The sequence below is a fragment of the Ailuropoda melanoleuca genome, chromosome 10, assembly GCF_002007445.2.
Source record: "Ailuropoda melanoleuca isolate Jingjing chromosome 10, ASM200744v2, whole genome shotgun sequence".
NCBI lineage: Eukaryota > Metazoa > Chordata > Mammalia > Carnivora > Ursidae > Ailuropoda > Ailuropoda melanoleuca.
The window spans coordinates 64,228,730-64,256,594 of NC_048227.1; the positions used below are offsets into that span (position 1 = coordinate 64,228,730).

Genomic DNA, 27,865 nt, shown 5'->3' on the forward strand with positions numbered 1-27,865 from the left:
GGTCAAATCATTTCAAAGCTTTTGTATTTATGACTTGTAAAATTTGCATAACTGATTTTTAAATATTAGGTTAAAAACGTCACATTCTTTATGAGCAACTTTTCTTGGGGTGTTTTATTTAACTACTAGAATATTGTTCATTTTGTTTTCATCTTTTTTTTACTTTCAGTGACTAAGTATAGAATTTAATACTGATTTATTTTCCTTCTGTTAAATGTTAGTTCTTTCCTTTTCCATACGCACTCGTGGGCTATTAAGAAGGTGTTTCTGTGGGGGTTGGGAAGGGTCAGTTCAGTTATCTAGTTCAACAGCTAAAGTCTCCCTTCTCTGTTAGAATGATGAATTATTTAAAAAATATGGTCTTTTCATAAAGCCAGTTTTCAGGGATGTAAAGATAAGCCAGTCTCAGGAACATTCGCATTTTCATATCATTTTTATCCAAAGCTTTATGGGCTGCATCTGCATTACTGGACATTGTGATGTCTGAGCTCTATTGTGAACACAGCAAAGTGACTTGGATCTTCGCTCAATTCTTATAGTTAATTCTTGATTCACCTCTTGGCCCTTGTAACTCTTGTTACTTCTAGAGCCAGGATTCAAATTTAGATGTGACCCCCCCACCCAAGTCCTTGCCCTTTAAGGTTTATTAATAACTATTGCACGGTGCGTGATTAAGATTTCAGAGTTGCTTCCTATCTCACCCATGGGCAGCCACTAAATAATTTTCCACTTTTGCAGCATCTAAGGCAAATTAAAAATAAACCACTTTAGAAAAAGAAAGAAGAAAACAGCAGTGGAACTGATGAATTGGCATGACCATTAACAGTGGAGCTGTGTCTGTCCCAATTTTAGACCAGGCCCTTGCATATGGCAAAGGTTAATAAATGTTCATTTTTTTGGCCACAAGTCAGCATATCTTACTGGCCTTGCTATTTTTTTTCTTACCAATACTGACAGTATAGGACCTGGTTTTTATATTTCTCAAGTATCAACAGTTTTCGGTGATTTCAGGAGCAAGATGTTGGAGAATCTGCTTGATGTTTTTAAAACTCTTATTTCTTGACAAATCTAAAGTTGTGTGACTAATAGGGATAAGATGTTCATTCATTCATTTCTCTACTTGCTTCACATCTGGTGTCCTTGTTAATCCTCTTCAGTGAGATTCTTCCTCATCTCATTTTATTACAGTTCATGTGGGGATGCTATGATTTATAACTAAGTCTAATGAGATGCAGAAGCTGCCACTTTGTTGAGAAATAAAAAGTGGAAATTCCTGTTCTTTCTAATTTGCTGAGCTCTGATGAAGTTGGTCTATTCTGTTAGACATGTCTGCATATATGTGATGCACATATACATCATATATATACATTATATATGTGCATATATATGATGAAAACATTAAGAAAAAAACAACAGAAAACATCATGATTTGGGGTGGTTATTTACTAAAGCCAAAAGAATGAGTTTTGGGGGATTCAAACTTTGAATCCTGGCTCCAGAAGTACTATGCTGTGTACCCTTGGAGGTTACTTAATTTCTCTGATTCTCTTTGCTCTTCTGGGAAAGTCAGTATAATAGCATCTATCTCGCTAAGTACCTCTAGCAAATGAGGTTAACGGTACAATTTGCTCTGCAGTGTTACTTAAAAGAAACGTTTGTTTCATTTCAAGTTCTCTCCTCTTCGCCTCCCTTATATTAATACTGTGGCCTCAAGATGACTCTCATCTACTGCTTCAAAACCTGTGGGCTGTAAATCCCAATGACGCCTTCATTTTATGACACATGATGAGAGACCTGGAAGTGGAGAGCGAGGGGGGGGAAAGGAGAGTTGATTTACTGAACAAAGCAGTTTACTGATTACTTGCTCTGTGTGTCCTTTAGGAATTGTGTTTGGTTGCTAATAACAGAGACTTGAATACCATGTCTTAACTTAGGGTATTATTCTAGAAAAAGTCCTTATATAGAGACATCAAAGCTAATATACAAGCTCTGAAAATCATCAGGGACCTAGACCCCTTCTATTTTCTCTTCTGCTACCCTTAGTTCATTGTCTGAAGTTGCAGCACGTTGCTTCCTTCTTCAAAGTTACATGAAATCTTACTTCTAGAACTCCTTCTATTATGTCTAGTGTTTCAGGCAGAAAAATGGAAAGGGAAAAGAGGTAAGTGGGCTTTCCTGAAAGCCCAAACAATGACTTCTCTAACATCTTATCGACATCCCTAACTACAAGGGAGGCTGGATAAAATGGTTTTGGAGCCCAGTGCCTTACCATCACTCCATTAAATTAATACTCTGTTACCAAGGAAGAAGAGAAAATAAATAATAAGTAAGAAACTAGTAGTCTCCATAACACTGTTCCACTCAAGTAATCATACCTCATTCCCAGAAGGAAGAATAAGAAAAGAATACTATGGAAAAGAAGTACTAAGCAGCACGTCCTTCAGTGGGAACACATCAAGCTTGGGGAGCTGCCCTCAAAAGAGGTCATAGCTGAGATAGTGTTGTTTTGGGTAAGAGTAACACAGCATCCAAGGAGATGTATAAGAAACAGCTGGAGTCCCAGAGAACCAAACATGGGGCAAAAATGTACAATCAAGTAATGATGATAAAACATCCAGGAAACAAAAAGCTCTCATGCTTAAGACCTTGTTTTTGTTAAGTTGGGCAAAAGTCTCTACATTACTAGCAAGGAGATTTTTTTTTTCTTAAAAGTGCTTTATAGTACTCCTTTATAGTAGCATCTCCATACCTCTTCCTGTGCAGTGTGCTAAGCACTGGTGTGCCTCTAACCAAGCAGTAGGTTCAAATACAAAGTCAAGTAAAAGACAAGATGCTATTAGGAGAAAACTATGAGTATAAAAAAGCATTGAGAAAAGCAGATTAGAGTGGTAGAGATTTGAGGCAGTCCTATTAAAAAGAAAGTGCAAAGCTTTTTTAGGAACATTTACTTCAGGAAAAAGACAGTGAGTTACATGAAGATTCAACGTTATGTGGTTAGAAAAATACATCTTAAAAAATCAATTGGTGGCTTAAAAAGCAATTGTAGCAAAAATTTTATTATGGTAGATAAGTTATGAACATTTTAAAGTGCTTAGAAACTTTTTTTTAATCATCCGGGGGCTCATGGTCAAGTATTCACAGATTCAAGTACTGTAGCCCAAATGTCAGGTGGTAAAATTCCATCTGACTCAATACACGCTCAGGTCTTAATGCCTCGGTACTTTATGGCCAGGCTTAAAGAGTGGGAAAGAGACGATTTTCCATTTCTAATAGCTATCAAATAGCACATGAGGCATTTGTGTCCTAAAGAAATAACAGAGAACCATCTCATTTTCAGCAAATGAAAGATCATATATTTGCCAAGTACAGCCCAAATGTCTCTTTTATCACCGCATATTTTGTCAATTGTGACCCTGGCAGGCTTCTCTCTATTTTTAAAGGACATTTAAAATGTGCTTCCATCATTTTCAGTTAATTATAACACTAACATGTTAAATAATGGCTTCAAACTTGATGCCAAATTATAGATAGGAAGGGAAACGTGCTGAAATACTGAGTGTTAACAAGTACAACCATCCTGAGGATAACATCTGGAAATGGAAAGACTACTGTAAGGGTGTGAATTTGTACAGAGAGAGAATAGATTGTCAGCCACTTTCTAAATATGCAGTTTTACTGGGGACATATTGCTTAAGCCACTGGAAAAGAAAATCAAATCTCATCACACAGAAGCTAAAAGTATTGACACGCCATATATTTTTGCGTCTTTCTAGACTCAGGGCCTTTGCATAAGATGTTTCCTCTCCCTGGACCACTCACTTCTCACCTCTACTCACTACCTCTTATTTCTTAAAGGTGATAAGTGGGATGTTCATTCTTTACACAACCACAGCATCTATTAGGCCTTTATCACACTATAATAATGTTGTCTATTTATTCCTATTTATTTATATGTTTTCCCTAATATTCTATAGTCCCTTAAGAGGAGTGGTAGTACATTGGTTGTTATTCTATCTCCATACCAACTCTAATGCCCGGCAACCCCGAAGAAATCCTTGCTAATAAATGAATGAAAATAATACATTGCAGAGGCAGTTTAATATTTATTAAAATGTATATAGCTAAATCCAAGTTCTCTCCTATTCCTACATCTTCATAATTATTTTCTGAGAAAGAAAGTACTAAATGAGGGTTTTATTTGGAAATAACTACCTCTTACCACATTCGCACACACAAAAATGAATATAAGTGAAATCTGGTTCTGAAAATGAGAAGTTTTCTATGTTTCTCTTGTCTCAACAAGGATTCAAAATGTTTTCTTCTAGCCCCCAATTTTCTTTTTCCTGAGGGGAAAATCCTGCCAAATCTTCCATATACACCACCACTTCAGGATTTCAATGGCCTAGAAGACTTGCAAATAGAAGTTCTAGAGTGTTGAGTTTCTGTCTGTTTTGCAGCAAATTCATGGGTAATACAGGGTGGATGTTTTTCAGGCCTGGGGAACGTGACCATCTGCATCAGAACTTTCAAAGGACATGATAAGTAACAGTGATAAATAAAAGCACATTTACAAGAACTGATTACATAGATTCCTAAAGGTGGAAGAAAGCAAGAGAAGGAATATTTGTATTGATGATGACCTGTGTCCTAGGCACTGTGTTGAACACTTTATAAAATGTATTATTAAGAATACAGATTCTGGACTCAGACTGCCAAGGTTCAAATTTATCTTTGACACTTACTAGATGAGTGACTTTGAAAAAGCTTCTGAATCATCATTGTGTTTACATATCTGAGCCTCAGTGTTCTCATCTGTAAAGTGGAAAGAGATATAGCTCATACCTGATTGGATTTAGGGGAATATCGATAATATATGTGCTATGTAGGTAGAATCTGGCACATAGAAAGTGCTCATATGTGTGTTTGCTTCAGTTATTGTTATTAGTATTTAAACCCAGATCAGTTTTTTCCCCCCTAAAATTTCTACAATGGGAAGTTTGGGTTTCCTGACCAATAGCTTAAGTAAAATAACAAACAGATATTTTCCTACTAAGAAGTCAGGAAAATCCTAGTCTCATGACTGATTTGAAGAAAGAAACCAAAGGTTTTATCACTATTTCTAAAACCAGGCTATTTGTGTGAGCACTCCTTACTGACAAAAAGCATATGGGCATTTCTGTCTCTCAGCTGATATTCATGTATACGTACCGAATAGCACCAACAATTTTTTGAGTGATGTTTCTTATCCAAATTGAGTTTTGAAAAATATTTGGTAGAAAATGAAAGTGAAGACAATAGAGGAGTTGGAATATAATCAATCAATACTCAGGTAGGAGGACGCACAACCAGAGATGCCTTTTGTAAGAACTGCATCAACAAAACATCCCCCATCGTCTCGGTTGATCCATCCAAGTGTGGTGTACATTTGACAGTGATGAAAATAAGGATTCCTATCCTTAATAAATCTACGTGAGCAGCTACAAAGACTATCAAGAAAAGGCAGGCAGTTTCTGAAGCAATCAAAACAAAGTCACTCTTGGTGGGTGGCGAGAGTAATTGCAGTTTCCCTGATATTTTGAGTTAAATAAGTTTTTTTTTAAGATTTTATTTATTTATTTGACAGAGATAGAGACAGCCAGCAAGAGAGGGAACACAAGCAGGGGGAGGGAAGAGGAAGAAGCAGGCTCCCAGTGGAGGAGCCTGATGTGGGGCTCAATCCCAGAACTCCAGGATCACGCCCTGAGCCGAAGGCAGATGCTTAACGACTGAGCCACCCAGGCGCCCCTTGAGTTAAATAAGTTTTATATCTATACATCCTGATCCTCTTTTTACAGGTGTTATATCAGAACAGTCCACTTTGTCACTATCAGTGCACGATTTTATAAGACCTGCTATAAAGTGAGGGAGAATGCTCCAACACTTACACACGTGTTTCCTAGTCCAGTGCCACAATTTTTAAAACTAGATCAATAATTTCTTATTCTGGTAGCTTTAAGATAACCTACAAGCCACTGAGATTAAAGTCATGATACCAAATAAGAAAACAAACAAAATCTTTATAGACTTAATGTTATATTAAGTAGATTACAATAGAAGGGTTTTAAAGAAAGATCTTTACTAATAGCACAAAAGCTACTGGTTGGCCAATAGGTGTTAATCTTTGCCATCATTTAAGACCTCAGTTTTTTAAACTGGTGCTATTCAGCATAGTCTCTTAAATAAATGGTATTGGAAAACTGGACCGCCACATGCAAAGGAGTGAAACAGGACCTTTTCTGATACCATATACAAAAACTAACTCAAAATGGACTAAAGACTTGAACAGAAAACCTGAAACCATAAAACATTTAGAAAGAAAGCATGGGGGTAATCTCCTTGACACTGGTCTTAACAATAGTTTTTTGGATTTGACAACAAAAGCAAAGGTAAAAACAGCAAAAATCAACAAGTGGGACTACATCAAACTAAAAAGCTCTGCACATCAAAGAAAACAATCAACAGCATTCAAACACAACGTACTGAATGAGAAAAAATATTTGCAAACCATCTCTCTGATAAAGGGTTATTATCCAAATTATATGAAGAATTCATACAACTCAATAGTAAAAACAAACAAAAAATCAATCCAATTAAAAAATAAGCCAAAGATCTCAATAGAAATTTTTCCAAAGAGGACTAAAAATGGCCAATAGGCACATGAAAAGGTGCTTAACATTACTCATCACCAGGGAAATGTAAATCAAAGCCACAATAAGAGAGCACCTAACACCTGTTAGAATGACTGTTTTTAAAAAGACAAGAGATATCAATGTTGGCAAGGATGTGGAGTAAAGAAAACCCTTTGAGCACTGTTGGTGTGAATGTAAGTTGGTATAACCACTATGGAAAACAGTTTCTCAAGAAATTTTTTTTACTTTTATTTTTTTTAATTTTTTTAAATTTTTTTTTATTATATTATGTTAGTCACCATACAGTACATCCCTGGGTTTTGATGTAAAGTTCGATGATTCATAAAAAAGGAACTACTATATGATCCAGCAATTCCACTTGTGTATATATATATCCAAAGGAAACTGTCTCAAAAAAATATCTGCACCCTTATGTTCATTGCAATATTATTTACAATAACCAAGACATGAAAAAAACCTGTTTCCATCTATGGAAGAATAAATAAAAAAATGTGGTAAGTACATACAATGGAATATCATTCAGCATAGAAAGAAGGAAATCCTGCCATTTGGGACAACATAAAGGAGCTTGAGGACATTATGGTGAGTGAAATAAGCAGACAGAAAGACAAATAATGCATGATCTCACTATACATAAAATCTTAAAAAACTGAACTAAAAGAATAGAAAACAGACTGGTGATTACCAGTGGTGGGAGGTAAGGAGTTGGTGAAATGGATTAAGGTGGTCAAAAGGTACAGCCTTCCAGTAATAAGAGGAATAGGTTCTGGGGATGAAATGTACAGCATGGTAACTATGGTTCATGAAGCAGTGTATATCCAAAAGCTGCTAAGAAAGTAGACCTTAAAAGTTTTCATCACAAGAAAAAAAATATGAACAAATAATATAAAGGATGCACTCTGGCAGGTACTGATGAATGTTATTTTAGTGTTTTTAAAATAAAATAAAGCAAGTAATTCCCTTGATATGTGTTATTATAATCACAGTTGATGAACCCTGAGATTTAATTCAAATGACACTGCAGATTCTCAAATCTGTGTGGTTTATCAGGAGCAAGGCTTGCGAAGAACAAAGTGAAGGAGCATCTCATTTTATCACTAAATGTATTTTTAGGATTGATCATGTACAGAGATTATGAGAGTTCTTAAAGCATCAAAAATGCGTCTTCTACAGAAATCATGTACTTCATTCCAATTCAGCAATAACTCAACATTTTCTTGGAAATAACTATAATTCACTACAAAGCCTGAATTAATCATTTACTTATTTGTACTGATCTTTAATTTTAATTTTAGTCCCATCTGTTTTTTGCTTCTCTGTTCTTCCTTTCTTTCCTTCCTTTGACTAATAAGATAAAATCAGTATTCATTTTATTTATTTATTCATTTCTTGGAACATTGTCTATAATTCCTTATATTTTTGTTTATATAATTCTTTCTATATTTGGATAGTGGTTACAATGGGGATTACAATATGTGTTTAGAACTTGTTCCACTTCATAAAACATATAAAAAGTATAAGCATATTAGTTTAATGTTCCATTTTCATGTCATTATTTTCATTATTTATTACTTACGCATATATCTTAGATTTTACATGTTATTTTTGCTTTAAACGAACAAATTTTAAGGTATTTAAATCTATTAAGAGAAATAGCACATGTTAATCTTTTTCCTTTTAACTTCATATGTAACATTTCTAACATGCATAATTTTTCCAAATCTAATGTGAATGTAATTTCCTTTCTACCGGAAGAACTTCTTTTCACATTTCTCATAATGTAGGTCTGCTCGTGATCAATTAATCCTTTCATCCTTCTTCATCTCTCATTTTTATCTGAAAGCGTTTGTCACTTTTACCCTTAAAAGATATTTTGAATCTCTCTCTCCATCACCCCTGCCACTGTCTCCGGATGGCCCTCTCCCTATGTTGCCTTGTGTCTTTCTCTTCTAAAGTTGTCAGCCAAAGGATTTAGTGCCCACCCTAATCCAGTATGACCTCATTTTAACTTAATTACATGTACAAAGATCTTATTTCCACATCAGATCACATTCTGAGGGGCAGCTGCGTGGCCCAGTGAGTGGAGCATCTGACTCTTGGTTTCCGCTCAGGTTGTGATCTCACGGTCGTGAGATCGAGTCCCTGTCAGGCTCTGTGCTCAGTGCAGACTCCTCTTCAGATTCTCTCTCCTTTTCACTCTCTCTCAAGTAAATAAATCAAATCTTTTAAAAAATCAAATTCTGAGGTTCCAAATTGTCATGAATTTGGGGAAGACACTACTCAACCTACAACACATATGTTTTACACTTCTGGAATCTGATAATTACTATAGTAGCACCCCCTTATCCATGGCGAAGATATTCCAACACCCCCAGTGGTGCCTAAAATCACAAATAATACTAAGCCCTATACATACTATGTTTTTTTCCTATACATTCATACCTATGATAAAGTTTAATTTATTAATCAGGCACAGTAAGCGATCCACAATAACTAATAATAAAATAGAAAAACTGTAACAATATACTATAATGAAAGTTATCTGAATGTGGTTTCTCTTTCCAAATGTCTTATTGTACTGTACCCACCCTTTTCCCTGTGATGATGTAAGACGAGAAAAAGCCTCTGTGATGAGAGGAGGTGAGGTAACTGGAGTAGAAATTGTGACATAGTATTATGCCACTATGGACATTTTGACTACATCTCAGAAAAGAATCATCTGTTTTCAGAATGCAGTTAAAATGAATAACTGAAACAGCAGAAAATGCAGATAATGAGGGACTACTGTATTTTCACAGAAACCCCACTCTATTATAATGACCAATATATATGATTCATTTTTTCTTTCACAAATTGTGCAAGATCAGTTAACAGGGCGCAGTTTGCCCACCCAGCAATTTCATATCACTTATATGTCCTTTATTGTTGGTGGTAATGCTTCTGCTGTACTGTTTTACATTTAAATTTCACCAAATGACTCAAAGGCCTTAAAGTTATTTCAGTGAAATAATGTATATGTTTAAACTCAGAGTAATCTTATGCACACAAATAGTCAAAAAGACTCCAGGCTTATTGCATAATATGAGTCCATTGATGTTAGGTCCAATAAATCTGAAAAGGTGATTGATTGTTTTCCAACAGTCAAAATCAAAATTGCAAATTGGAAATGAGAAGATTAATTTCTGGAAATTGGGTTGCATTGTCCCAGTAATACATTCCCCTAGTCCTTCATCAGTAAAGATAGAATTTTAAAAGTTTCACTTTCTGTAGCAAATATATAAGATGTTCATAAAACTAGATATAATGCTAATGACATATATTCAAAAAATGGAAAAAGCTCTTGGAAAAATCTTCTATGAAATAGCACTACAGAATCCACATCATGCAATGGGAAAAATAACCAACATTCTTCAACGTACAAGCTAGAAAATTGTTTGCTTCTCAGGATTGCTAATGGGCAGAATCATTTCTTGGCACTGATTCAGTATACATATAAGTATATATATACATTCATATATATATACACGTTCATATAAATATGACAACATTGTTTCTGTTTATTACTGAAAAGCTATTCTACAGGAGAAAAAGTATTTTCAATTTTTTTTTCACTTTATAAAGTAGACTGAAGAAAGAATGTTGGGATTAACTCAGTTGAGTGCAATAAGGAATGGAACTAATAAGTGTATTTAAAAAGTTACAATCTTAACATGGCTTTATTCAGACAAAATAGTAAAAGGTCAACAATATGACTGCTGATTTTCTGATGAAGTGAGGAATAAAGCAGTGAAAATTAGGATTATAATGAAATTGTGGTCACCAAGAATACACCATTGCCATGTGCTATGTAAAGAAATAGTAGAAAATGCTGGTTTTACTTCCTCTGAGTGTAGAACACAAGCCATCAAGGAAAAGATATTTTCATGAACTTTCAAAATAAGGAACCGATTTTAAAAATTGACTTATGATCTCGATAAATTATCTTTATAAAATTTCAAGTTTGTTTTCTAAGTGATTTGTCTTTATCTCAAATAGTTTGAAAGAAAGTTGTGATTTTTAAAATTGAGATTAGGAGAACAGTAAATTTTAAGACCCAGTTATAGCACAAACTGCTGAGACATTGATTTTTCTCTCCTAACCTTGATGAAATTTTCAACCGTCAGAGAAATTAATTAATGAATATTCTCGAGAATATTCAACACCACATATAAATGATGGACTAGAACAATAAAAGCTTTCCACAGCTGAGTGGATCAGGGCCTCACTTCTCTCACCTGAGGCAAACATGAAAATTTGTATTTGTTTGCCCATGACATTCTTATCCACTTAGTTCCTAGTGGTTTTCAGTGTGAAATCTCTTCTTGGTTTCTCAGTTCATGGCCAATCTGAATACTTAGAAGTATTTGTCAGACATATGAAATATTTGTTGTCATTCCCATCAACCAGTAATTAATTGCATGCTATCTGTTTCAAGTTGTATAATGAACAGTAAAAATAAGCATGACCTGATAGGAGATCTGAGCTATAGCTCAAGGAGATGCCATTAAGCTTAGTATAGATAACTTCAGTCCAAGTTTCTAAAGGATATCTCAGCCCTCTGCCTCATATTAAATAATCATTAATTGTTCTTAATGTCACTTAACTTTAAATATATATATTTATATCATTTAAATTTATGAGGATTTTTATTTACCAAAAAAGTTTGAAATTGTTTTAATTTAAAGGGAAAATATATGCAGAAAATAATAAAATGCATTGCAATGTGTAAAAATGTTGTTTTAAACTAGAAGGTGCAAAAAGTTGTGCAATCTGTATCATGGTGAGCATTGAGTAATGCATACCATTGACACGGTCTTTGCAAGCTAATGAGATAATCTGGGCTACCAAAAAACAAAATAAGCAGTTTAATTATAAAACACCTTGTATTGGGACATCTGGGTGGCTCAGTCGATTAAGCCTCTGACTCTTCATCTCCACTCAGGTCTTGATCTCAGGATCATGAGTTCAAGCCCCATGTTGCGCTCCACACTGGGTGTGGTGCCTACTTAAAAAAATGAAACAGGGCGCCTGGGTAGCGCAGTCATTAAGCGTCTGCCTTCAGCTCAGGGCGTGATCCCGGCGTTCCGGAATCGAGTCCCACATCGGGCTCCTCTGCTGGGAGCCTGCTTCTTCCTCTCCCACTCCCCTGCTGTGTTCCGTCTCTCGCTGGCTGTCTCTCTGTCGAATAAATGAATAAAATCTTAAAAAAAAAATGAAACAAAACAAAAAATGTTTTGTAGCAGTTATTAAATGAATAGATAAATTAGAAGCACTGGAATTCATCAGCTGGAAAATTCATTTTGTTTCATTAAAACCTACTTTTCCAGAGTATTCATGAGAAATCTTCAGATTTTCTTTCTTCTATACTCAGAGCTTATTCTTTCATGTTAAGTCTGTTGCAAATGGCAAGATCTTATTCTACTTTATATGAACAAACAAACAAGAAAAGAGAAACAGACTCGTAAATACAGAAAACAAACTGGTGGTTGCCAGAGGAGAGGAATGGGAAGATGGGTGAAACAGGTGAAGGGGATTAAGAGGCACAATTCCAGTTATAAAATAAATAAGTCACAAAGATGAAAAATACAGCATAGGGGGATTATAGTCAGTAATATTGTAATGACGTATGGTGACAATCTGTATCATGGTGAGCATTGAGTAATGCATAGAATTGTGGAAATGCTGTGTCATACAACAGAAACTAAAATAACATTGTATGCCAACTATAATCCGATAATAATTCTTAGAAGTCTGTAGTGAGTGTGATGTCTTGCAAACAGTTAAAATAGCTATTAATTCTGTTTAAATCAAGCTGTATTTGTTGCTTCTCTATAGTATTGGTTTTGTTCCTCAGATTTCTTGGAATGGTCAAGTATTGCTGTTTTAGCTGAAACTCCTTCAGAGTTCCAGCTCTATCCTCAATCATCAGAGGGAGGAGACTTCAATTTAGACACTGTCACATCTTGTTTCTCTTCATTTTTCTTTCATTTTACGTATGTTTCAGGGACATATTTTCTGTTTCCATTTTATTTTCCATTAACTTTGCTCCTATATATGAAAATCTGATTTTTCCCTTTAGCCCATAGGAGAATACTATAGTTTTCACAAAATTATGTTGAACACAATTAAGACTTTTCTTGATTACATTTTCTTGATTGTGACTTAGCACATGGATTCAGAACACAAGTTCTCAAATCTATTTTAAGGGTTTTTTTAGTTCCTTATTTTCTTCATCTATTTTATCAATTTCTTTGAGACAAAACTCAAAGAAACAGAGTGAAAGGATGCAAGAAGTAAATATTCCAGATTGTAAAGAAGCATGCAAGAGATTACTGTATAATAAGGAAAGTCAATAATGCATGGGTGGGGATTGGGGGATTGTGCCAGGGGATGAATATGATATTCAATTGCCAAACGCATATACCTATCCCTTTGATTTGATCTCAACAGGCTGATCTCTCTAATCAAAGTTTATCTTGATATTTCAAATTGAATTAAATACTTGCAAACTTCATGTTATGGCTCTAGGATAGGGAATTAAATTATCCAAATTATCTCTTGGAGAAATTATCTAAAACAAGTACTACCACAATTCCAAAGATTTCACATTTTTGCTTATATTCATGAGAGATATTGATCTGTACTTGTCTTGTGATGTCTTTATCTGGGTTTGGTATTAACATAATGCTGGCCTCTTGGAATGATTGAGGAAGCGTTCCCTCTGTTATTTTCTGGAAACGTTTGTGTGCAATTAGTATCATTTCTTCCTTAAAAAATTGAGAGAATACTCTAGTTAAACTATCTTATCCTGATGCTTTCTTTTTGGAGGGGCATTAACTATTGATGAAATTGCTTCAATAAAATAGGCCTATTCAGTTATCTATTTTTCCCTGAGTGACTTTTGATACACTGTGTCCTTCAAGAAATAGGTCCATTTCATCTCCTAGTTTTATTACAGTATATCTTGTTATTTATATGTATGTGTATGCATTTATGTTTTTATTTTGCTCAGTATTACAGTCCCAGTATCTAATACTGTATCTGGAATTTATTTATTTATTTATCTATCAATCATTTATCTGTCTACTTATTTAGCTTACTCAATTAATTAATTCACATAGAGGTGTAAAAAAAAATGACCTAACTCAAATGGGCCTATCACGTAGTGATTTTCATTATTTTATTATTGTTTTTTACTTTATTTTTAACCTATTAGGGAAGGGTCTGTGACTGGCCACTGAGTCATTAAATGATAAAATTCTGTCAACATTGATTATGAGTCTTTGTCTCTTCAACTCATGAGATTTGTGTTTTCACAATCCAATCGCTATTTAAACAGGCAGTGATCAGTGATCTTACTTTTCAAATCAGTTAGAAGATATATCCATGAACATTTGCAAAGTGATATTTATTTTGTTCAGTTTGGTGTGGGGATGTAGGACAACGAAGGAGAGAGCATTATTCTAAGTGCTTCATGTACATAAGTTCTTTCAGAAAAGCACATTTCTCTGTACTTGCTGATATGATTATCTCATATGCTGTAAATAAATTTCATATTTACGAAGTCTAACATTTGACCCAAAGATGTTTTCTTTTTTAACAGCTCAGCGTGAACTCACTCTTAAAGAAGAATGAAATGTAACAGAATGACAATGTGGAAAACACATCAGAGTGACGATGTATTACAACAGTCATGGAGTCTCAGCTTATTTACCACCACTATTCTGTTTTTATAGTGCAATATGTACAGATCATTTTCTCCTTAATGTCGTCAGACACAAGCTATGTATCCATTTGTCTCATCAAGTTTTTAAAATTGTGCTTATATATGCATTAGTCTGAAATAACAGACATCACCACTCCCATTTATCTGAGACATACTCAGTATCATCACCTACTAACCAGAAATTGTAAGTTGCTATGTTCCTAAAAAATTTTTTTAAGTTTACTTTCTTCTTATTCAAAGTCTAAAATGATACAAACTTTCTAAATAACTTCCTCTTTCTGGCTTCATAGTTTTTTGTTGCTTATATCACCATACCCTGTGTTACCTGCATTTAATATATGAAGTCAGAACTGAATGTTTTTATCTTGACTGCTCACATCTATTTTTAAAACCAAATTCTTGAGGCACCTGGGTGGTTCTGTTGGTTAAGCGGCCAACTCTCGGTTTCAGTGCAGGTCGTAATCTTAGGGTCGTGGGATCATGCCCAGGGTCAGGCTCCCTGCTTAGCAGGGAGTCTGCTTGAGTCTCTCTCTCTCTCTCCCTCTGCTCCCCTCTGCTCATCTTTCTCTCTCTGTCTCTCTCTCTAAAATAAATAATAAATAAATCTTTTAAAAAATTCTTTTCTGCTTTACAGTATTGATGCAGTTTTTGTTTTCTTCTTGTTAAATTTTTTTCTTTCTTTCTTTCTTTTTTTTTTTTGCATTCCAAGTCCACTGTGCCACTACCCTCACTAAGGTCCTTATTTATTAATGTTCATATTATAACTGCTGCTGCAAACTGGTCTTGTAACGTGTAATTGTTCAAATAATCATTCACACTATATCCAGTCTCCTTAAAACAGCTTTTCGTGTCATTTCACTACGTTGACTAACGGTGAGTCCAGTAATGGTAGTTGTCATAGTTTGGATGCAACCTGACTTTTTTTAGTTAATTTTCCGCTAGACTGCTTCAAACCCCCTTTCCATCAATCCCTGTCAGCCTTACTCTCTGTTTTCTGAATTATGGAGTCAGATGTTGAATGTCTAAACGTAGTAAGTGGTTGGATGTTGATCATCTTAAAGTTGCCAAAGATTTTTTCCTGGACAGCCTTTTATTTGAACTAAGGTGTTTTTTGGGGGGGAGGGGAATTTTATATTAGTTTAATTTTGAGAGATTGTTTTGCATATAATAGTGAACAGATACATTTCAATATATACGTGAAAGAAAGAAGAGCTATAAAATTTCACACGCACCCACCACCAGGCACTGGGATGGAATATTACTAGGTTTATTCATGAACCCTCTCCTCAATCTAACTCCTTAATCTGCTATCCTGGAAAGTAACTGGTAATATTGTGTTAATTATGTTTTCCTTCTCATTATTGGTTCAATACTTGAACCCTTAGGTTACTATTTTAAATGTAGGTTCTGGAACTTATGAAAATGAAATTGTACTTTATGTCTTTTCCTTTTACTTCCTTTTTTGTTCAATACTATATTTCTTCACATTCATCCTAAATGATGTCCATATTTATAGTTCGTCGGTTTTTACTGCTATGTACTATTGCATTGTTTGAATGTAACTCGATCCTTATACATTCTGTTGTTTTCAGTTTTTAACTGGTCTAAACATTTGCAGATATTCACAGAAGTGGATTGTTAGGTTTCACATTATATACATTTTCCTCTTTACCAGATAATACCAAATCCTTTTCTATACACTGGCTCACAAATGTATCTGCTGCTATCAGGATATATTCTGTATTAGGAGAGGAGCCAGAATAAACATATTCTGGTTTCTCTGTATTACCCATATTTTATTTTGCAGGATTTAAAAATTTCATCACTTAAACTGATGTTTCATTGTAGTTTTAATTATGTTTCCCTATAAATTGTATTTTTGTGAATTCAGTTACACTTTAAATATATTTTCTGTGAAGATGGTGGAAAGGACAAAATCCTCTGACAGATGTTAGAATAATTGGATGCTATTTTAAGCCTGTAATTGTATCTTAGGAGACTTACCTATCCTAAAGAGCCTCTGAGCCTTCATCCATACAATGAGAAGGTAGCAGAAAACCTCTTTCCGCAAAAACACTTTTGCAAATTTATGAAGATTTTGCTGGAATGAACAAGACTACCACAATGTACCTATTTCCTAAATTCAAGCAATCATACAAATGATGTATCAAAAGAATAATTTTTAAAGGAAGGATGAGTTTGTAAACTAGCAGTATTTTCTATTATTATTCAAGGAGTATATATTTACCCATATTTTCTTTTTAGTGGTTCATGTAAACAAACCACAATAAAGAAATAAATAAGATTGTCTTCCTCCGATATGATGTAGAGGGAATATTTATTATTTTATTCTAAACAATGCAGAACATGTGTTTTTCAAAAAGTGTAACATATCTTTGGTCCTCACACCAAAACTTTTCTGTTAGTAGCATAGAAATAGCGGTACAGGGTTATTTATGAATTACCAACCTGGAAAAGTGTATAAAAGATGGGCTAAATGGGGGTCCACTGTATAGATTGAATAATTACCATCCTATCTTCATATTTTTAAATCAATGACCATGGCAAATGTACTACTTAATTAAACTATATTTTAATTATATGAATTTCAAGCATCATATATTGTCCTATAGTTACAAGGACTCTGGATCTAAAACAAGCAAAAAAGAGTATATATATATATACACGTGTGTGTGTGCACGCACGTGTGTGTGCTAAATCCTATAGAAATGTAAAGTCAACTTTAATGTGGTATTCCACATTGGTTCTACCAACTGGCAGATTCAGTTGATCTGTTTAAACACAATATAATTGGCATCTCAATATTTATTTAGATAACACAGTCTTTTCAAAGCATCCTTAATGATTCTGGAATTTCAAAGTCTTTTTCAAGAGATTCAAATCTAATCTAAGTAGTATTAGTTTTCATTTTAGTCTAATGATGGTGCTTATTGAAATAACTACTTTTATAGTCCAAAAGTCTGTCATCCGCCTTTCTTCCCAATTCTTCCCCAAATCAGACTTACTTCATCAATTCTTTAAAACTTCATCAAGTCTTTCACCAGAGAATACGAAGAATGCACAAGCTGATTAAAGGGAAAGAGATTTCAAAGAAGTCTTCACCTTGACATTTAAAACACGAGCTGAAATTCCTAAAATGTGCCAAGAGTCTTAAGTAATAACAAATGACAACGTTTGGATAAGAAAGGAGATATCTAAAATTATTCCCAAATGAGCACCTCTAGCAGGTCACCGAGTTTCATTTTTAAATTTATTTTAAATGAAGTATGCTTTGGTTTCTTTTGACTGAATTTCTGAATACTGAAAATTAATGTTCTTACCATTTTGTGATTTTCTATTTTCAGTTTGTATATTTCTATTTGTTTGTCTTAAAAATTGCCCTGTTTATACTGAGAGGATTGATTTCATATAAGCTTTACACTTTATAAAAGTTTTTGTTTTTTAATATGAACTTGAAGAAAAAATTTCACCTCATTGATCTCAAACATTTAACATGGTAACCGTAATTCCCATTTTCTATGCCTCATGGGATTCATTTTGCATTCATTTCTTTGCATACTAAATAAAACATAAGAAAGCCCTTTATAAAATATATAAGATGCTATACAAAATAAAATGATTTATTTCTAGGTTTATTCCACTGCGTCACAAACTTGAGGGGATCAGATAAGATAATATTTAAAATTATTTTACAATGAACTAATGATGTAATATCAATGCCCAAATGATAGAATATATCCGGGAATTCATATAAATGAAACATGCTTCCTTTTTAGAAAGTGTTTGGCTAATTTCATCTCAAACTGGCTTCAACAGTTTTGCAAAAATTATGGATGGCACCACTCAATAAAAACAGAATTTTTTAATTTAAAGGGTCCTCAGAGGCCACCTAATCAAGCTCCTTCATTTACAGATGGGCTTCCGGAGGTCTAGAAACATGAAGCAACTGGCCCCACATCCAGTGTCATTGCTAGAACCCACTTGTCCTAGCTTTCATATTAGTGTTCTTTCCACTATGTCAACTGGTCATTTGATTGAAAGCCCGAGAAATCTGCTTTGAAAGTCAGAGGGCAATAAATCTAGCTCATCTACACATTAGAAGGTCAACTTTTAATTTATTGTTGAATCCATGAGCTAAAACTTTCTCAATGTAGCGTATAGATGAGTATGGATCTCCTATCATAGGATACACGAACAATTACATTGGATTAAGACCTTTGAGTAAGTTTGAAGTTATGCTAAAAATAATAACATTAGCTCCATACATCTTTGTATTAAATACTTCTTCTCACGTAATGCATTTCACGCTAGTACTGGTTGATGTAGAAAGAGATACTGAAAAATTGTGATCTAGTAAAAGTTTTATGGATAATAGAATTTTTAAGAATTTATCCATAACATTGACCTGAAGCTACAGAGCTCTTTTGAGAAGTTTTATGTGGCATTTTTTTTTTTTATTTTTATTTGACAGAGATAGAGACAGCCAGCTAGAGAGGGAACACAAGCAGGGGGAGTGGGAGAGGAAGAAGCAGGCTCACAGCAGAAGAGCCTGATGTGGGGCTCGATCCCATAACGCCGGGACCACGCCCTGAGCCGAAGGCAGATGCTCAACCGCTGTGCCACCCAGGCGCCCCTATGTGGCATTTTTTAAATCTTCTTGATTACGTTTAAATTTTTAGCACAGAAGATTATGCTATTTTCCCTTGCTTCAGGAAACTCCACCCTCCAAGAACACTCCTGGAGATTTATTAATCTGATGCCTGGTTTTCAGACATAATGAAAATAAAGAAACCTCCACAAAGCTCATGCTACCATTATTGATCTTAAGCTTTTGGGGATAACAACCAAAGCTCAGAGGTGGGTAATATTGCAGACACTTCTCCCCGTGACAGCAAACCAAGATCCAGACCAGAATTTTCATCAGTAAAGAATGCTGACCTGGGAAGTATATGGAGGGGGACATGGAACATTTAGAATATCAAGGGCCCACTTACCCTTTATTCTAGCAGCGGCTGAACTAATAAAAGTCAAGGGTTATTGAAAATAAATCTTTCCATCACTAGTATTTTTCTGTAGCAGTTATCACCACGGGGCCTAAGAGCTTTGACAAAGGAGCTTCTTAACATGAAAACAGCAAGAAGCAAGCCCCAGAGCTGAGCTGGTTAGAGGCCCAAACGGTGCTTTTTAAAAATAAGCTTGGAGAGCATTAAGCATCTCTGAACAGGCACTTCCTTTCCCTCAGGATCATAGATGCTGCTTGTAGACTTTTTCCTCTTTCTTAAGGATCTGTAGGAAATGGGGCCAAATGAGATAGCTCTGCAAACAGCCATTCTTTACCGCTCAAGATCCCTACTTCTTCTCCCTAGTGAGCATGGCTCTCAGAGGAAATTGAAGGGAAGAAGTAAATAGACTCAGAAGAGGAAATGAAAAGTGTAATAATCAGTAGAGTAACGGGATAGTAATGACAAATGAAGATTAAATTTCCCATTTAAAACCTTGTAATTTTCAATAGATTGTCCAAACATTCTATTTGCAAATATAAAAATAGGAAATAGGAGCAATCAAGTTATCAATATTTCCATTTGACTTTTTAAAGTGGCAGGCTGGTACTGAGTGATGATCGACTCAGCAAATCAGTGAGGTCAGAGTTAGTACAAGGGACAGTGGGACTGGCCAACAATTAGCAAAGTCAGAAGAAAGTATGTATTCTGCATAAGGTGGTGGCATCCTCATACAGCAATGACTCTTGCTTTTTTCTTTTTAATTAATAGATCAGGCTTTCTTGGGAAAAAAAAAATGTGCTCGCTTTGCATTTATCTTGTGAACAGATGACTGATTCATGGACCACATCAGCAAATTCACAGAATGATGAAAGCCACAATCATTTCTCTTCTTACTATTTTTACCATATTTATCTAGTCGTGTCTCTTTGAAAGACATTTATTAAATGCCTACCACGTACCATGTCTGTGTTCACGTGCCTAGAAATCTGGGACTTACAGAAAACGGACAATGGTTGTATGCAACATTTAAGAGGGTCAGTTTATTTATCACATAAATCTTTGGCTCTAAATAGAATCAAAGGTATTTTTTTATGCAATTATCTTTTCTAAAAACAAGTAATGTTTATTCCATTATCTATGCAAACGCCTCCCCCCCCCCACACACATTAATTAGTGTAGGCAGTCTGCAGTGCTGAATGAAAGCAGCTCTATGGGAGGGACATCTGGAATTCCCTTTCTGGAAGAACCCGTTTGTCAGTTGCTAGACAGTAATTGCTATCATTGCCTGCCTACGTATCATAGCCATTCCGTACAACGCTGATTATTAATGCAGTGCTTAGAATTAGGGATAAAGACGCTCCTAATTTCAGAGACAAATTTCTCATTGTTTAAATAACACCACAGGCTACTGAGGTGTTTTAACAAAACAGAATAACCACATAAAATCAAAGACTAAAAGACATCAAACTAGAGTACAATTTCATCCACATATTTCTGTGGAAGAGCAGCATATGGACAAGCCTTGAGCTTTCATTTCCATGTATTATGGATCATATATATTTATACGAAGGCAGACTAATATATACTGACCATGTATTATTTGCTAGGCCCTATGGTAAATACATATATTATCTCACTTAATCCCTACAATTACCCAGTGAAGCTGATTATCAACCTTATGGATGTGTGAAGGTAATGAGATCTAGAAAATGTGTATAACTTGTCCAAGGTCACACAAATAATACAAAGCAAGCTCGAAACCTAGGACTGTCTGAGAGCAAAGCTTCATGATTTTTTCTCCAAGTCACACTGACTACAATGTTTCTTAATCTCAGATTAACCTGTGATACAATGGTTACATCTACTCATTTCCAGTGTTTATAAATATAAGCTATTGTGTTTGTATAGTTAAATAAATCACGTATTTTATATGCAAGAAACCTTGAGTTTATCTCTGAATATTTCAGTCACCTCTGTTTTTATAAATATTTTCTGTAAGCAATTACTGGGTTTTAAATGACATATTTATTTTATTACAATGATTATATCTTTAGGTGTTAATTATTTGCTTTAGTAATTCCCACAGGAAATTTAGAATATGTGAGAAACGTAAATTGTAACATCGGACTATTTATTAACATATGAGCAGTATTTAGTGAATATTCTTCATGTGGTAATGCCTGCCTCTTACATCCAGGAATTTCTTATTAGCTGCACCTTCATTTGTACAAGTGAGGAGGTAAAAATTCATATTTGAACAGTAGATGAATTACAAAATGATTAACTTTATAAATGATTATTAGTTTAATGTATCAAATATTTATTTAAAATTTGTGATTCAAATATTTTCCTGGATTTCCTTTGCTAACAAGCTTAACTATTATACTTAAGTATCACTTTATTTTAAAAATTTGTTTCCAAAATTTCCCCCTACACACACACTGTAATTTGCCCTCCAAGAATGTGAAGTTATTAAAAAGCTATTTTAGTATGGGAAAGAATGAAAAAGAAAAGTAATGTGACAATGTAGGAGAAGTTAGGTATTTCTATATGGTACTGGTGAACAACCTGAATAGAGGTAATGGGTTAACATTTATCAAAAGTTTTAAAAGTGTATGGGCCTTATCCATCAATTTTACTTCTATAAAGTATAATTCAGAAAAGCATGCAATAGATGCAAGGACATGAATGCTTATTGGAAGATTGTTAATAATACCAAAAAAAAATGGACACTGTCTAAACATCCTTCAGTAGGCAGTGGGGAAAAAAAATTGTGTATCAAAGGACACTATCAAGAGAGTGAAAACACAATCCACATATGGGGAGAAAATATTTGTAAATCATATATCTGATAAAGGCTTAATATCTGGAATTTGCAAGGAGTTCTTAGAACGTAACAACAAAAGGACAAACAATTCAAAAATTAGCAAAGAACTTGAATAAACACTTTTTCAAAGAAATACAAACGGCCAACAAGTACATGAAAAGATGCTCAACATCTTTAATCAGGGATTGCAAATCAAAACCATAATAGAATACTATTTCACACCCACTCAGAAAGCTATAATTTAAAAAAAAAAGGAAAATAACAAGTGTTGAAGTGGAGGTAGAGAAACTGGAACCTTGTGCATTGTTGGGGAGAATATAAAATGGTGTAGCCATTGCAAAAACAGCTTATTTATCTAAAACTTAAACATAGAATTACCATGGGATCCAACAATTCCATTCGTAGGTATATACCCTAAAGAACTGAAAGCAGGACTCAAACGGATACTTGCATGCTGATGTTCATAGCAGCATTATCCACAGTAGCCAATAGGTGGAAACATCCCCACGGACCATCAACAGATGCCTGGATGAACAAAACGTGGTGTATATATACACAATTGAATGCTATTCAGCCACAGAAAGAAATGAACCATTGATATGTGCTACAACATGGATGAACTTTGCAAACATTATGCAAAATGAAATAAGACAGACACAAAAGAACAAATATTGTATGATTCCATTTAGATGCATTATCTAGAATAGGCAAATTCATAGCATCTGAAAGATTAGAGATTACCAGAGGCTGGGGTTAGAGGAGAATGAGGTTACTGTATAAGGGGTACAGGGTTTCTGTTTGGAGTCATGAAAAAGTTCTAAAAACAGTGGTGATGGTTGCACAACATTATGACTGTAATTAATGCCACTGAATAGTATATTTTAAAAGAGTCAGGGGCGCCTGGGTGGCTCAGTTGGTTAAGCATCTGCCTTCAGCTTGGCTCATGATCCCAGGGTCCTGGGATTGAGCCCCGAATGGGGCTCTCTGCTCAGCCGGGAGCCTGCTTCTCCCCCTCTCCCTCCCCCTGCTTGTGTGCATGCTCTCTCTCTCTCTCTCTGTTTGTCAAATAAAAAAAATAAAATCTTTAAAAGAGTTAGAATGATAACTTTCATTATATACATTATACTACAATAAAAAGACTGTGGGTTGAATATGAATTCACTCAGATTATCATTATGCAGACATTAAAATGTTGACATAGATCTAAATTTATTGGTAAAGAAAGATGTCCACCATGCATTTGTAGGGAAAAAAATCCTCAAAAAGCAGTTTATATAGTGTGATGACATTTGAATAAGTAAATGTGTGTGGTGTGTTTCCATGTACGTGAATGAATGTGTTTGTGTCTCTGCTGTATGTGTGTGTGGCAGAGACAGAGAGAAATGATAAAACTACATACATAATGGTTAAAACTAAACTGAAGTTTCAGGTAATTTTTTTTCTTTTCTGAACTCTGATGTTGTTTTCTTAACTTGTATTTTTTTATATACAGCACTTTTAAAAATTAAGCTTTTCCCACTTGAAAAGAAGAAAAAAAAATGAAGACTAACATATGAAAAAGTGGAAGAAGTTAAAAAAAAAAAAAGCAGAAGGGAAGAGGAGCAGGAAAAGAAGGAGGAAAAAACACTGAGGCCAGCTTATTCCTACTGACTTACCTTAGAGATCAATTCTTTATGGAGGAAAAAGCCTTAGCATTCCAAGACACAGAGAAGGAACCAGGCAAGACCAACTCCTGGAGTTGCATGTCTCCCTTCTATTGAGTGCTTTCCAGCCGATCTTGCCCCCAGAACCCTTGCAGTAAGGATTTCTGCCCAAGGAGGTTGCAGAGTTATTCCTGTCATACATAAAACTGTGAAATTTCCATGAATTTAATTCAATGGTAGCCAGACTCTACATACATTCTTCCACTTCATTTTCCATTTTCAATCTGGGCACGTGGGAGGTTGGGACGTCCTGGACTACGTGAAGTTAATGTGATCACGCAATTTGCCTTGGCCAATGACATATGAATAGAAAAGCCAGATGTCAATTCCAACTGGAACCGTTAGAGTTAGCACATCATTTTTCATGTTTGCTTTTCATGCCCTGACAACAATGGAAGCACTGAGATGGAGTCTCCCTCAGCCTGGGTACCTGATGGTGAAAACATAAATCAAAGGGCGTCTTGATCCGTGACCAACAAGTAGCATTAGTGAAAAATAGATCTTTGCTGTTTTACTCACCAAGATGTGGGAGTTGCTCGTTACTACACCAGAGCCTCACTTATCCAGAAGGGTGGTTTGGCAAAAAGTATTTCTGAGATCTTGTACTCAGAGATGCATTCATCAAATATTTCTTGAGCACCTGCTTCGTGCCGGACATGGTCGCAGCTAGATGATAGGCCCAAGGAACAAAACCGGCCTTGTGGAGTTTTCATTTTAATGTGGGAAACAGACACAAACAGTAAACAAAATACATACAAATCATACGCTATTCTTTTTTTTTTAAAGATTTTATTTATTTATTTGAGATAGAGAGCATGAGTGGAGGGAGGGACAGAGGGTGAGAAAGAGGGAGAAGCAGACTCCCCACTTAGCGTGGAGCCAGATGCAAGGCTCCATCCTAGGACCCCGAAATTATGACCTGAGCTGAAGTTAGACACTTAACCGACTGAGCCACCCAGGATCCCCAATTGTAGGCTACTTTAAAGGATGATAGTGCTATAGAAAAAGCACTGGAGCAAGATAAGAGGGATCAAAAATGATAAGAAGTCAGCTGAGTTAAAATTTTAGATAGGGTGTCTGGAGTAGATCATACTGAGAAATGACATTTGTTCAAAGACTTGGAAGCAAACACACTAACTTCAAGTGACTCAAGATGAGCTGAACAAAGGGGCCAGAGACAGTGAATTGGTTTTCATGCCTACTCAGAACAAGAAAAGTTACTGAGGATAGTACTGGGAAATAATCTCAACAGAGACTGAGTTACTATGTAAATTCATTGCACATACACAGTCACATTTTCTTTCATAAAATAAAAGGGTTAATTCTAAATTCTTAACTGAACTAAAAATAAAACCCACATCCTTATGTGTAGGAACCATGATCTAATACATTTCCATTTCATTTCTCATTGCTTCTCCTGGATCATGAATTGGATAGGGTTATAGAAATCATAGAGGGTTCAAAGGACTTACTTTAAAAATTTGAAAACAGCATGCACAGTGAAATGCTGAGGGGATTAAAATTCATTTGCAACACTGTAAGTGTGTGCATTTGCATATAATGCATATGTATAGACCATTCACATATAGGCACACTTATCCATGCATATAGATACATATCCTTAGAGTATTTTAATGCCATTTGTCATACAATTTCTTGCCATGAACAGGCTGAGAGTCAAGCTGCAGTTGGTATGTCCATAGTTAACTAAAGTTTCCACCCACTAAGTCTAGATTCATATCACAACATGGTCACTAATGTGATGAGAAATTAAATTGTTTTAGCCTAGCTCACCAGATATTCTAGAGGAATGGCCTAAGAGATATGTGAACCATTTGTTCTTCTAGATTCACTAGCTCTGTATCGAGATAAAACCATGTGTTGATCTATGAAAACTTTCAAGAAATACCTTTGTAGAAATATGACCTAAGAATCTACCCTTGGCATAAGTAGTTCTGTATACTGAGAGAATCGCGAAATAATTATGCAATTAGCACTCAGACATTTCTTACTCTCCCGCAAAGCAAATCCTAGTTCATGAATTTGAGCTCCTAAACATCTTCAACCATCATTGAGAGATCAAAAAATATGAAATGAAAGGGTGAAAATGGGAGGACAACCCTTGAACAAACTAACCTTTCCTTATTCCTTTAAGCTCAGATAGTTGCTATTCAATGCAGGTGTCAAGCCCTGCTCCAAATTAGATTTATACCCATCGAAAGTGGGTAGGTCACTTAGGGGTATTCAGTAAAATTCTTTTTACTTTATATTACACTCTGCTGATGGATGTTTGCTCTCAGGGACTAAATAGTAGGAGTCACAATACCTAACACTTGGGTTAAGTAACACGGTATGGGAATTTCAAACAAAGGAATATATATTTTTTTTTTTTTTAAAGATTTTTTTATTTATTTATTCGGCAGAGATAGAGACAGCCAGCGAGAGAGGGAACACAAGCATGGGGAGTGGAAGAGAAAGAAGCAGGCTCACAGCAGAAGAGCCTGACGTGGGGCTCGATCCCAGAACGCCAGGATCACGCCCTGAGCCGAAGGCAGACGCTTAACCGCTGTGCCACCCAGGCGCCCCAAACAAAGGAATATTTTGACTGTAAACTGTGGATACCATTATACCATTTTGAGTAACTTGGTTAAACTCGTTTTTCCTTTCACATATTATTCCTGTGGATAAATTAGAAAGGATGGTTTGAAGGGGAAAAGAACCACTGAGCTGAAGCTTTGTCCTTGGGTTTTCATTGCTCAACTGGGAGAAAACAACTACCAGAGAGGTCTGCAACCTTATTCTGCCGTATCGTTCAGAATGTCAGCCATAGATCATCTGTGACAAGTATTTAATTCTTTGTCTCACCAGGGACAATGTGCAACCTTCTCCTGGAAGTGAGGTGTTTTGTTTCATTTTAAAGCTGCCAAAAATAGTTGTCTTTTTGGCCTTGCAGTAAGCTCTTTTTCGATTTAGTATTCCCAACTTCTTCCTCTAAAAGCTGTGAAAATCATTCCCTTTCTACTGATTTCCAAGCTAAATCCTTTCAAAAGTCTATGACATACATGCCTCTTCCCTTCATAACAGTGCCTCTTCTTGTTTTCCCACAGAAGGCCACATAGAGCATTTTTGACTTTGTTTTTCCCAGCTGAATAGAATAAAATATTAGGATGCGATGATTAAAGAGGCAGACCAAATGAGCTCTCGTTATTCCACTTCTGTGGAGGAAATAAAGATTTGAGCAAAGGTAGATAAGCAGTTTTTATAAGTGATGTGCTGAAAACACACATAATACCATAATCGCAGCCGATATGCACAGTCATTGGAAGACTCAGTCTACCACTAAGACGAGAATATCTGCGGAGGCAAATATCTGCGGAGGCGAATATCTGCGGAGGCAAATACTGCCTCATGCCATTTTTCAGATCGTTGACAACTGAGTATGCCTCTGTACCTGGACCATAATGTAGTCATCTAGCAGTATGGATCAGGCCTCCCATTCCTCCAGACGTGTCCATCTTGATGGAATTTAAATTACCATCATAATGCTATTAAATAATCAGAACTATCTAAAGTATTCTCAGCTTCATCTCAGTTTCTAAAATATTGACAAATAAAAGTGAAGTGTGTGCTATGTGCTCTATTCAAAATGTATTCAAAGTATTAGTTTCTAAATGTATGAACCTAACGTGGTTATCTCTATATATCTTATCATGATATAAAATTGGCCCGTTGAAACTTAGACGGAGAAACTGCAGTACTGTGTTTCTCTCCTAAATGGGTTCTTACTGTTGCAGATACAGTGAACAATGAAAAACCTAAAAATTGTTATATTTAAATAGTAAAAAAAAAAAAAAGGT

At 35.2% G+C, this 27,865-nt stretch overlaps 1 pseudogene; it reads right to left on the reverse strand.

The window, feature by feature from the left end:
- The window catches only part of LOC100475008, a 45,730-nt pseudogene extending 18,312 nt beyond the window's left edge, over positions 1-27,418 (reverse strand).
- Positions 27,419-27,865: the final 447 nt, after the last annotated feature.